Consider the following 13693-nt stretch of genomic DNA (forward strand, 5'->3'; position numbering starts at 1 on the left):
GGAGGGAGCCTTAAAGATCATCTGGTTCAGTGGGGTAGTAGAGTGTGAGCTCCATGGGGGCAGGAGGTAGCCGCCTGCATCACTGCTGTGTCCCCAGGCCCTACAACAGTGCCAGATACACAGTAGGGGCTCAGTAAATATTTGTTGGATAATTTTCTCTTTGCTTAGGTTTTTTTTTTTTTAATGTTTTTCAGAAAGCCCACCACCAAAGAGATCAAAGCGGAGATGTTTTGGTTAAAGTTTTGAAGTCGGGGTGGGTCCCAGAACTCCACAATCTCGATTCTGCTGCAGGCCCTATGCGCAGCTTACAGACATACAGGTGCCATACAGGTGAGGAATTCTGATGTCCAGGGAGGGCTCCAGAAAACCAAACCAAACCCATTGCTGTCAAGTCAATTCCCGCTCATCAAAAGGCCACCCCACTAGTGCAGAGCTTAGCTGACTCTGCTGATTTTGAGTCCCAGAGTTTTTTTTTCCTGCATCAGAAGATAAGTGGTGTCTGGCTGCCTAGACTACTCACAACCCAGCAGTATTTTCGTAGGAAAAAGGTACCCACTTGGTAAAGGGATGTTCACGTAAATTAAAGATACGTAACCACCAGTTGCCATCAAGTCAATCCTGACTCGTGGTGACTCCATGTGTATCAGAGTAGCACTGCACTCTGTGGGTTGATTTTTCAGAAGTAGATCACCAGACCTTTCTTCCAAGGTGCCTCTGAGGGGACTTTTGGTTAGCTGCTGAGTATGTAAACCATTTGTACAACCCGGGGACTCCAAAGTTAATTCATGTAAGATGAGCTAAACAAAGATTTTTTGCTTCATAATTTAAGAACTAGTAATTACTTTGGCAACTGCCACATCCCATGGAAGTGACTGCCGTTAAAATTCAGAGAACTCTTGTCTGTTGGTTTAAAAAAGATATCAAAATCCATTTTATTGCATGAAAATTATTCTTTTTCATGGTGGAAGGGAGATTTTTGCACTTGTCTGCTATCCTCTAGCCTCTAGCCCCCCAGAAACTGCCCTCTCCTGCTCTTACCACTCTGCGGCCCTCTACCCCTCACCTCTCCTCCACCCCCTTCCCGCTTGGCCCTGATGAAAATGCTGCAGGAAACACTTACCAGGAGGTTGCTTAGGAGAAATCTGTGTGAGTGTGTGCCCTTGTTTGGGTATGAGAAGGTGTACACAAGCAGGGACGCCTATCCAATTAGCTCTTCAGAAGGTGCACTCCCTGTTCTTTTAGGAGCATATTAATCATTTTTACGCTATCCTGACTTCTAATCACAGGCGTTTCCAGTGTTGTCAAAACAGTGCCTGCCTACATCTGTTTTCTGCTATTGGCCTGTGTTCCGGGAGTTTTTGGGAGAGAGGGAAAGAACAAGAGATTGACAATCTTCTGTTGACATTTTGTGGCTGTTTGGAAATGAGAAAGATCCAGGTCTGATATTGTAATTCCTCCTTTTATGGGCATAAAGCAATGCCTCGGCATGAATGAGCATAACTAAACACACTGGGACGCAGCCCCAGACATAGCGTGCACTCCCAGGACACTCACCAGGCTTTTTGTTGTTGCTATGGGAGGAAAAAAATGCAGAAGAGGGGCTCTTGTTTCCCCATTCCCACACTGCTACTCCTAATGGAATTAATAAAACACCAAGCTTAAAGAGACACATTTGCCTTCTCTCTTCTCTTCTCCTTTCTCTTCCTTTCTTTTTCCATCACTGCCCAGTTAGGAGTGTGTTTGGCTACAAGGAACAGAATACCTGACTAAGAGTGGCTCGAAACACTAGGATTCATCCTCCCCATAGAACAAGATTTCTGATGCCATCAGGGGCCCTGACTTTTTGGCTTTCCCCTTTCCATCTATTTTCAACACAACAGCCAGACAGATCTTGTTAAAATCTAAGTCAGATCACGCCACACGTCTACTCACAACCCTCCAATGATTTCCCGTCTTGCTTAAAGGAACAGCCAAAGCCCTTACATGAGCATTCAAGGCCCCAGCCGGGTTGGTCATCTCCTTCACTTTTCTCCAAAGTACTTGTCACCTTGTGACATACTACATATTTCACTTATATATGTTACATATTGTCTTTCTCTACTGTCACCATTGAAATGTAAGCTTTGGGGAGACAGGGAGTTTGTGTTTTGTTTACTGCTGTATCTCTAGCACCTAGAACAGTGCCTGGCACATATAACCCATTGCTGTTCAGTCAATTCTGACTCATAGCAACCCTATAGGATACAGTAGAACTGCCTGATAGGATACAGTAGAACTGCCTGATAGGATTTCCAAGGAGCGGCTAGTGAATTTGAACTGCTGTCTTTTTGGTTAGCAGCCAAGCTCTTAACCACTTCGTCACCAGGGCTCCTGGCACACATAGACACTCAATAAATTAGTTCAATAAATGAATGAATGATCTTTCTGTTCCACCTTTCTTAGCATATTGGCTTTGTCTTCATCTTTGTTGCCTCATAACCACATCATGGCTGCTGCTGCCCAGACATCATGTCCATGTCCAAGACAGCCAGACATCATGTCCATGTCCAAGACAGGAAGGGTGGTGCTGGACTCATGGGTCCCTTTTTATCGGGAAAGCAGAAACTTTTTCAAAAGTTCCAAGCCAACTTCAGTTTACATCTCATTGTTTTGGGTTATGTCACAAGCTACCCCTGGCAGCAAAAGAGTATAGGAAAGCAAGTAGTTAACTGGGCACATTGCTGCCCTGTGCAAAACTGGGAAGAAGAGGGCTAGATATTGGATGAGTAACTAACAGGGTCTGCTGTGAAACTGCTGATGGAAGAACCCAAACCTTGAGAGCAGCGTGGGAAATGCACCATCCTCTCCTCAAATCATCTCTCTTCATCTCACTCCTGGTTTTCCCAGATGACCTGCCCCGGCTGCTGGAGTCAAGCATAGAAGAGGAAAGCAGCTCTGTCTGCAGTTCAGGGAGTTCAACAGAGACATTTAGTGTCTGGTTCCTTACCAGAAAGCCAGCACGTAATCAAAAAAACCAAACCCACTGCCCTCAAGTTGATTCCGACTCATAACAACCCCCTAGGGTTTCCAAGGCTGTAAATCTCTACGGAAACAGACTGCCATATCTTTCTCCAGCTGAGCGCTGGTGGATTCAAACCACCAGCCTTTTGGTTAGCAGCCAAGTGCTTTTAACCACTGTACCACCGGGGCTCCTCAGTTTGTAATAAAAAATAAAAACCATTGCCATCAACCTGACTCCAACTCATAGCGACCTATAGGACAGAGTAGAACTGCCCCATAGGGTTTCCAAGAAGTGGCTGGTGGATTCAAACTGCCGATCTTTTGATTTGCAGCCAAGCTCTTTCGCACTGTGCCACGTAATAGTGTCCCACTAACTACTCACAAGCATGCTCAGCCTTGCTCAGGCAAATACCTCTTTTCTGAGCCTCTGAACTGGATCATCACAGATCATCATTGCCCAGTCTTTGGGTCCCCCAGACTGCACACTAATTAAGAAATATTGTTATTGCTGTCAGGTGCCGTCAGGTCAGTAGAGCTGCTCCACAGGGTTTCCAAAGAGCAGCTGGTGGATTTGAACTGCCGAACTTTTGGTTAGCAGCTGAGCTCTTAACCACTACACCACCAGGGCTCCTAAGAAATATTAAAAAACCAAACCAAACCCATTGCCATTGAGTCAATTCTGACTCATAGCGACATTATAGGACAGAGTTGAACTGCCCCATGGGGTTTCCAAAAAGCAGCTGATGGATTCGAACTGCCGACTTTTTGGATAGCAACCAAGGGCTCCAGAACATTGAAAAAATGAAAAACCAAACCCACTGCTGTCAAGTCGATTCCAACTCATAGCGACCCTATAGGGCAGAGTAGAACTGCCCGATAGAGTTTCCAAGGAGCGCCTGGTGGATTTGAACTCCTGACTTCTTGGTTAGCAGCCATAGCACTTAACTGCTAAGCCACCAAGGTTTCCTTCCAAAACATTAGCAACTGTTAAATCACCTGCAGATGCATTTCGTCACGCAGAGATACCCATGTTGTCCTCCAGGCTGTCTGTGTGTGCTCTCCTCAGACTCCAGAGAGTGGAACCCAGGACACACTCCCCTCTGCCCAGCGGGCCAACAGCTCTACGTCCTCAGGAAAGTGACAGGAGCTCACTTGAACATGGAGGGAAGCATGTGCTGCTGCCTTGGCCTTGGTTTTTGAGACAGCAGGCATTCCAGGGAGGAAAGGCAAGTCATAGAAAGTGCAAAACCCTGAATGTTAAAGCCTGAGGCAAGAGGTCATGAAAAAATTCTCATCAGTGACTTCCAGATCTCACTTTGATAACATCATGACACTTGCCACTTAGTTCTTCAATAAGTTGAGGGGCTCCATGACAGCAGTGATTGTGTCTTTGATCTTTTTGCACCACTAGCACTTAGTGTGTTGCCCAGTACATAATAGGTGCTCAGTAAGTGGACACTGGATGAATAGAAAATTCTCTGAAAACACAATGCGGCAAGAGTGTGAGAGGAGGGGTCAAGGGAGCCCTCTGTATGCTGGGCTTGCCCAGTCCTTCTCCATAGCCATTGCACTGCAATCTAATAGTTCTACCCACTTCAAATATTAAATACCTGCATTGCATCTCTTTTCTACTTTTTTGCCCCAAGCGCATACACTTTCTTCGAATTTTTGTTGTTTTTTTTGTTGTTGTTGCCATTCATGGTGATCCTTAGAAAGAAAGAGGAAAAAATTGTTCACTTATCCATGGAATTTAAAAAATTATCAAATAGTTTAGTACTCAGGTCACTCACAGCTCAAAAATTTCAAGATTCTATGATTCAGGCTTAGAGCCTTGTCTTTTCAATGTGAGAATATTTATTACTAAGGGAGTTCACTTGATCCTCACTGACTACCTTTGAACTTGTGAGTATAATTCTCTAATAACTCTAATCAAATGTGGTCACTTTTCAAAAATAAATATCTTCAGTAGCTAATCATAGTTTCATTTGGTTAAAATGTGTCATCTTCTCAGCTCTTGGAAGTCTCAGATTTTGCTAAAAGAGGAAATGGCATTTTCCCTGTATCATGTCCTGGAGTATTTCCAGGGCTTATAATGGTGGAAAGGAAATCCTTTCCTGTGTCCTATGCCAACCAGTAGCATTCTGTCCAGACTATTCCCACAGCCCCCCATCCAAATGAATTGTGTTAGAAAAGAATGGGTCCTTTACCTGAACACTCTATCTGATTGAGAACTCTGGCTTCTCCTGGGCTTAGAATTCACAAAGAAGGAAGAAAGCAGTTATAGTTATAATATTCCATCGTCATAAGCATCCTTAGCTTTGGGAAGTTTGTCAACGTGGTGGAGGAAGATAGTTGTTTCTCAATTGCTGCCATGTTAGAGATCTATGCGACCACCTTTTCTGCTGTAACAAAAATGGTGCTTATGAAATCGTTGGCCACACATGACTGTTCTAACTATATGATGAGAGGCCGTGATTTGGCTGTCTCTTACAGTACATCTTTTCATTCCAAGATAGCCCATTGTGCTGGCTGTTTTGGATGCAGCTTGGCATGAACACAGAAAGACCATACAACCACCCACAACTTGATCTACTAGTTGTGAATGGAAACTTTTGAACATGTTCCACCAGCTGCACAATGGTACCATTTATTACATTATTCTCAGGGGAAAACGTTTGCTGTGTGAATAATACCGGGGACTTGTGTAAGCCTCTTCATTTTCAGAGAGCTTTACGGGTGTCAGCAAATTCACACAACACCCTGGTAAGGTAGTAAGGCATTGTTACTCCTTCTTTACAGAAAGAGAAACCAGATCACAGCATCAGATTTCCCCAAGGCCAAATGGACAATAAGTGACATGGTCTCTTTTCCAGAGACACATATAGTCTTCTGCTAGAGCCCACAAACGATTTCCCACTGACAAAAATGCTCAACAGGGTTCCAACCTGGACATAACCCTTAGGATAACTACCCTGACCTTTGGCACATTTACCAATGTGGCCTTACCTAGGGTTTTCTTGAGATGGATAAAAAGGGCAAGAGAAGAGGGGGGCACCCATATAGGATAGTGGTCAAGGTTTTAGCATCTCTCAGATTCCTCACCATTGTGGAATTGTCCCATCTATGGTCTCAGGATCATGGCGGGTGTGGGTAAGCAGCCATTAAGTCCCATGAGGGGAAAAAGAAAAGACCCCTGTAATATAGTAGAACAGGTTTGTTGATTTCAATTGCTACTTAAGAGATTAAGAGAGAGCTTTCCTTAACAGCTCCAGGAAAACGTTAAATCCCCTTTGTCCCCTTCTTCCAATTCTCAGAATCACTTTTTTGTTTTGTTTTTAATTTTATTGTAGTAAAATATATATAACAAAATGTTTGCAATTTTACCCATTTTCAAGTGTATAATTCAGTGACATTAATTACACTTCACTGTGTTGTGCTAGAAACCCTGGTGGCATAGTGATTAAGAGCTATGGCTGTTAACCAAAAGGTCAGCAGTTCGAATCCACCAGGTATTCCTCAGAAACCCTATGGGGCAGTTCTACTCTGTCCTGTAAGGTCACTCTGAGTTGGAATCAACTTGATAGCAATGGTTTTTTTTTTTTTTTTAATATTGTGCTACCATCACCACTACCCATTTCCAAAAGTTATTCATCATCCAGAGCAGACCATATGAATTTTAATTCAATTTTATTTAAAATTAAACACATGCCATACCAGATAGTTTACATGTTTTTGTGTTAGAGTATATTATACCTCTAAAACAGTTGAAAATTACTCTCCCAGATAACCAAAATTAGTGAACGGAGAATTGGATTTTCTCGACTTGTCCTACGGAGAAAGCAGAAGGGGAATCATGAAGGGAGGAAAAATCAAGAACTATGGGAGTGAATTCAAATTCTGAATCACAAAACCACAGTTTTAGTGCTTTCTCTTCTCCAGTCTACTGCATCAAGGAGAACACAGTGGAGCACAGTGGACCCTTTAAAAAATGTTATGATTATTATTAAATTAATACAAGTTCATTATGCAAAATGCAATTATTATAGAAATTCACAATGTAGAAAATGAAGACCTCCAATATGCATACGGAACATAGTCCTCTGATTTTTTTTTTCACTCTAAACTTATTAACTCTTTCTCTTTCTCTATACTTTAAAAGATTGGGATGAGAAGTAGGTCTGCAGGACAGCCTGTGTCTACCAATTTTTTAGTCTAATTCACTTTGATGAAAGGAATGTTTGCTGAGTAATACTGGATATAAGTCCTGCTTCTTGCAAGCCTTGCGTCGGACACAAAGCTTTTGTTAAATACATCTGAGGTGAGATGACGTTTTTAGTTAGAGCCTGGGTTTGCAAACCTTTTCTGTACAGTGCCACACTGTAAATATTTTAGACTTTGCAGGCCAAATGGTTTCTGTGACAACTACTTAACTCTGCTGTTGCAGCTCGAAAAGGGTCACAGATGATATGTAAAAGAATGTACATGGTTGTTGTATTTGTATTGCATAACTAATTGCCACAAACTTAGTGGCTATCAAACAGCATGCACGTATTATTTCATAGCTTTATAGGGCAGAAGTCCGACTGGGCTCAACTGAGTTCTCCACTCGGGGACTCACGGGGCTGAAACCAAGGTGTTGGCTGGAAAGGGCTTTATCTGGAAGCCCTGGGGAAGAATCTGCTTCTAAGTTCATCAATCTGCTTCATTCAGGTTTTTAGCAGATCCAGTTCCTTCTGGTTGTAGAACTAAAGTCCCCATTTTCCTCTGGCTCTCAGCTGGGAGCTGCTCTCAGCAACTAGAGGCTTGTCTTAGCTATCTAGTGGTGCTACAACAGAAGTATCGCCAAGTGCATGGCTTTCCCAACAGAAATTTATTTTCTCACAGTTTAGGAGGCTAGTAGTCCGAATTCAGGGAGCCTGCTCTAAGGCAAGTCTTTCTCTGTCCACTCTGGGGGAAGGTCTGTGTCGCTTTTCAGCTTCTGTTCCTCAGTTTCACAGGGATCTTGCAATCTTCATGTAGCATCTATTTTCCTCCACCTCTGGTTGTTTCTTTGTGTCTAATCTGCTCATTTATATCTCAAAGGTGAGTGGCTTAAAACACACCTTACACTGATATGACCTTATTAACATAACGAAGAAAACCCTATTCCCAAATGGGATTACATCCACAAGAATGGAGATTAGGATTTACAGCAAATATTTTGGAGGGACGTAATTCAATCCATAACAACTCATAGGCAGTTCACAACATGGGTGTTTGTTCTCTTCCAGGCCACCCAGAACACATTTCTCTGATCTCCTCTTCTGCTACCAGCCAGAGAAAACTATTTTTAAAGAACTGGTGTGATTAGGAAATCCTAGTGGCATAGTGGTTAAGAGTTCAGCTGCTAACAAAAAGGTCGGCAGTTCAAATCCACCAGACACTCCTTGGAAACTTATGCGGCAGTTCTACTCTGTCCTATAGGGTCGCTATGAGTTGGAATCAACTCAATGGCAATGGGGTTTTGGTGTGATTAGGTTAGGCCCACCTGAATCATCTCCCTTTTAAATAACCCAAAATCAACTGATTAGTAACCTTCATTACATCTGAAAATATCCCTTTTGTAACATAATCACAGGAGTGATATCTCATTGTATTCAGAGGTGTTGCCCACACTCCAGGGAAGGAGAGTACACAAGGGCAAAGGTCATTGGAGGTCATTTTAGAATTCTGCCTACCATGACTGTGTTACAATAAAACTTTATTTAGAGACACTGAATTTTGAATTGAATAGAATTTTCATGTATAAGGAATTATTATTCTCCTTTTGATTTCTTTTCCCACCATTTAAAAATGTAAACACTATTCTTAGCTCTCAACGCCATACAACAACAGGCAGGGGGCCAGGTATGGCCCATGGGCTATAGTTTGCCAACACCGGGGTCAAAGGATCAAGTAAATAGATCTCGAAGGAATACTATAATCATCACAGTACTTCACAATGTGCTTTACCCACAGTAGGTACTCAGTGTATGAATGAACAAACAGATATTGGGTTTAAGAAGAGATCGAGGAGATAAGATGAACCCCAATCTTCTGGATGCTGAGTCAATTGCTGTGGGTGAGTGAAAACCACCAGCCTCTCCTATTGATCATGAGACCAGGCATGACCAAGGGGAAGCCTAGGTGGCCCAGAGCTCAGACTCTAGGACCTGTAACATGTCACTTGGTCTCCAAAGTAAAAGCACTGTAGTTACAAGGGTCATGTTTCAGTGAAGGCTGAGCCCAGCACTTTATCTGATAAATGGACTTGAAAGCCAAGAGAAGCTCCCAGCAGTCTTTCCCTGAGATGCTGGGCTCAGCGTCAGGATTTGGCTCTCCTTAATACCAGGTTGGTTTGTCCAGTTGGACAACAGTGCTATGGTCCAGAAGAATGCTGTCTCATGTCTTACTAGGCAAAATGGATAAGGTGAGAGAAACGTGAACCACACTGAGAATCAAAAGCAGGGTAAACACAGGGCCATGGGAAAAACTTATAACTTCTCAGTTGAGTTCTCTTACCCAGTTACAGGAAGAACCACCCTCTGCATTTTATAATTGGAAGCATTCCTTGGGATAGGAAACATCATGCTATTGGCTGATGCCTTAGCAGAGGAGTAGTATTCTCTCTAGAAAATCTGAGTGATGGGGTTCTGGTCTGTGAATCACCAGGACCCCAGATTCACAGAATGTTAGCCTGAGAGGGCGTCTGAGGAGCCACCTGCTTCAACTCATGTCCTATGTGAGGAGAAACCAAGTCTTAGGGGCATTAAATTACCTTCCTAAATGTCCCCAAGCTTGCAAGTGAGAATGAAGACAAAGCCTGTTTCTCCTGATGCCCAATAAAATGTTATTTGTGCTCTGTATCCTGTCCTCTTCATTTGGTCCCATTTTTGTGCTTTCAGTTTGTTGGTCGAAAGTATGCCAGAGATTAGTGTTCATTCCTGGTCTTCCATGGTTGCAGCACCTCCCTGGCCTGTTTGTCATTTTTCACTTTGTAATCCAGATATTGAAGAAGGTGCTCTCTGTCTATATATTCATATGTCTTTCTCTCCTGGTTGCTATTTTAGACAGCATATTCACGTTATCAGTTTTTAGGTAATTGCCAGCATCGTCAGTGGGAGATTAGGAAGCAGCCTCTGTTCACCCCTCAGCAGCTTCATGTTTCACAACTGGCTGCCACAGCTCATGGCTGCCAGCTATGAAGACCCTGGGCCTCCATTCTGAAGCCTCCCGCTATATTCACTGCCCTCACTCCTCTTTCTCTTTCCACTTTCCTAGGACAACCACATTCTCAAATAAAGGCAGATCCTGTGTTGCTGATGCCGTAGCTGTCTTTGCATGCAACATTTCCCTTCGTCTTTCGAATCCTGGACCACAAGCCTTGAATGTGCTGTTCCTGCCTCATTAGGGGAACTCCTGTCTCAGCTCAGTCACCTGGAGCCCGATCCTACAGAACACGTACCGGCTTTTCCTAGTGTTACCCCTGCCCAGAAGTGTTTCTGAACCTTGAAAAACAAAAAAAAAAACAACTCTTTTCCTATTTGATGTACATAAAATCTCATGCCTGCCCACCCAACCCAAGATTCTGATGTGACCTATCCAGGGAGATGAGACCCCCTTCCCAGGTGCCACCTTTTGAAGATTCACTGGTACACATTCCCTCCAGCAGAGGTTAACTTGCAAACTTTATTTTCTTTGTTTGTATTATGAGAACAGTGAATTTATTTTAGTCTCCAAATGATGAAATTCTATTGTAACGTAAAATAAGTTTTCTCACAGTATACATACTCTTCTGGAAATTAGGATATGCATCCCTGGGAACTTTCCTTCCCTCTATTTGAAAATCAATGCTATAAAATGTTAGAGCAACAAAAGAGACATGGTGGAAGCCACTCAAAGAAAAACAACTTTACGAGATACAGAGAGAAACAGAGGAGGGTCCCATTATAAAACTGCATCTTCAGATGCTTTTCAGGCTAAACGTTCTCAGAAATGGGTGTACGCTTTGTCTCAACATGGACGTCCTGCCCATTATGCTTGAAATAGGACAGCTCTGTGTGACATGCTGTATGTTTCCCACCTGAAAAAGTTTCACCCCAGCCTCTGGAAAAGCTATTTTATAAGTTTCTTGCTTCCCCTGCAATGAGTTCATTATGGTGCTTTCTACCACCACCTGGCCACTTTTATCATTCGCCATTAGTAGGACCTTGAGAAACGATGGGAAAACCCTGCAGTGCGGAGAGCTCAGCTGTGGGCAGCTATATGAACTTAGTCTGCCATAGTGTCAGTTTGCTGCACTGTGGGGGCTTGCATGCTGCTATGCTGCTGGAAGCTATGCCACCCGAATTTCAAATACCAGCAGGGTTACCCATGGGCAACCAGTTTCAGTGGAGCTTCCAGACTAAGACAGACTAGGATGAAAGGCCTGGTGATCTATTTCTGAAAACTAGCCAATGAAACCCGATGGATCACAACAGAATATCGTCCAAAATAGCGCTGAAAGACGAGCCCCCTAGGTTGGAAGGCACTCAAGATACACGGTGGCTGCAACAGTGGACTCAGGCATACCAACGACCATGAAGATGGCACAGGACTGGGCAACAATTAATTCTGTTGTCCACGGGGTCACCATGAGTCAATTTGACGGCAACTAACAGCAACATACGAATTCAGAGCTTCCAACCAAGAATAGGAATGGGCATGTGTGTATGTGCATTTTGCATATGGAGTACGGGGCCCGGTGCAATTCTGCTGAAAAAATAGAGGTCACAGTTTACAGGCCTCTCCTTTGATTATTTTTGTAATCAAAACTCTCTCTGTGGAGAGAGGACTTAAAATAACAGGGCATGTGAACAGACATGAGAGACACTGATTGTTCCAGCTCAGAGGGGCAGGGAAGGAACTTCAATATGGCAACCCCATAGACACGTAGTAACTGGAATTACCCAGGCCTGTCGCCTCTACACGGTTTTGTTCAGTGACTGCCTTGGCCCCTGCGATGCTCTTTGCCCTGAGTACAGCACCATTGTACAGTTCAACACAGCTACGACTGGCTCTTCAGAAACCTGTTCACTGCAGTGGCTAAGGTTATGCTGCCTACGACCGATTTGAAAGAAAAGAAGAAAAGAAAAGAAAAAAAAAAAGATGGTATTAATGGCTCCTTTTCACGACCCTAGGATTCTGTGGAAAAGGAGCAAAAGGCTTAGTTGTTTTTTAATACCCCAAACCTTGCTATGTATCCAGGACATTAGGTGTTCTATTCAGAATTTGAGTTTTAATTATTTTAACAACAAAGTAAAAACTGAGTGAATCACATGCATTAATATCCTGAAAGCCTTTTCCAGCCTAATGATAGCCTACATTTTCTATGAGGAAAAACAAACGTTTCAATGAAGCGTCCCAAATTCTTAGAAGAAGCAGAGATAAGAAGCTCCTGCCAGTGACTTCAGTGTCACTGGACCCATTTAGTGGTTTGTGCCTTGGCAGCACTCCCACTGACAGGACAGAAGACTCTTTGGGAAGACAGAGCCGAGTTGAAAGGCAAGTTTTATTTATAAATTATCTCCAGATGGTCCAGTTCCTACAATTCTTAAGTTGCTTAGATTTTCAGAGTGGAAATTTTAATCATAGACCATTTGAGACTGATTTGCTCTAAGCTGGGGACAATTTCGAAAACTCAAATGACAAAAAGAAGGGCAAAAGAGCATCCTGGGACTGCTCTGGAGACTTGCCCTTGCTTGTGTGTGATGCCTGAGTTAATCACCATTTGCATTCTGCTTTGCAAATTCACAAAGCCCTTTTCTCAGACATTCAGAGGCTTGCTTCTTTGCACCTGGAAGGAAGCACCAAAAAACATCTTCCAGGAAGGGAACTAAACTGAATATTTAATTTACTTTTGTTCAGAATCAACTCGATGGCAATGGGTTTTAATATTAAAAAAAAAAAAAAGGCGTAGCCTGGGTATTACAATTTCAATCTACCTGTCACTTTTAAGCACTTCTCCACATCCGGAGTTGTTGTCTGATCTACATTTGTCCATCTTCTTTCCTTCCTTCCTTCCTGCCTCCTTTCCTTTCTTCTTTCTTTCTTCCCTTCCTTCCTCCCTCTGTCTGTCCCTCCCTCCCTCCTGCCTTTGCTTCATCCTCCCTTCATTATATCTTTCATATATCCATCAATTGTTTATTAAGCCCTTACTATGCATCAGGCATGGGGTTGGGTGTTGATTAGAGGTCAAGTGTACATTTGTGATGGTTGCACAACAAGATTAATGTAATTAGTGTCACTAAATTGTACATGTGAAAAATCTTGAATTGGCAAATGTTATACATACGTTTACAACAACAACAACAAACAAATAAAAGAACACATTTCTTTCAGGTGGCAGTGGAGAAGAAAGGCAGACATGAGTTCTCCCCACCACAGAGCTCTGAAGAACCTCACGAGAGTACACACAGACAACAGAAAAACCCTCATAATCTCTACTTCTACCAATGGTGAAAGCAAGACCCTGGAAAGGACTATCTGCCCAAGGTTATAAAATAGCAAGTGAAGCTCATGGCAGGGACTCTTGTGGGCCTCCGCATACACTACCCATGATTCCTCTGTGTATGTTTTTTGGCTTAGCTGAGGTGGGAAGGAGAGACAGAGAGGGTTCCTGAAGATGCTGTGTTAC

At 43.1% G+C, this 13693-nt stretch overlaps 1 long non-coding RNA gene across 1 annotated transcript; it reads left to right on the forward strand.

The window, feature by feature from the left end:
- Positions 1 to 312: 312 nt before the first annotated feature.
- LOC126064697 (uncharacterized) lies at positions 313 to 10357 on the forward strand. The gene is made up of 3 exons (XR_007514601.1): positions 313 to 330; positions 8998 to 9100; positions 10300 to 10357. It is a non-coding gene; the product is annotated as an uncharacterized LOC126064697 (long non-coding RNA).
- Positions 10358 to 13693: the final 3336 nt, after the last annotated feature.

Source organism: Elephas maximus, chromosome 2 (assembly GCF_024166365.1).
Source record: "Elephas maximus indicus isolate mEleMax1 chromosome 2, mEleMax1 primary haplotype, whole genome shotgun sequence".
NCBI classification, from domain to species: Eukaryota; Metazoa; Chordata; class Mammalia; order Proboscidea; family Elephantidae; genus Elephas; species Elephas maximus.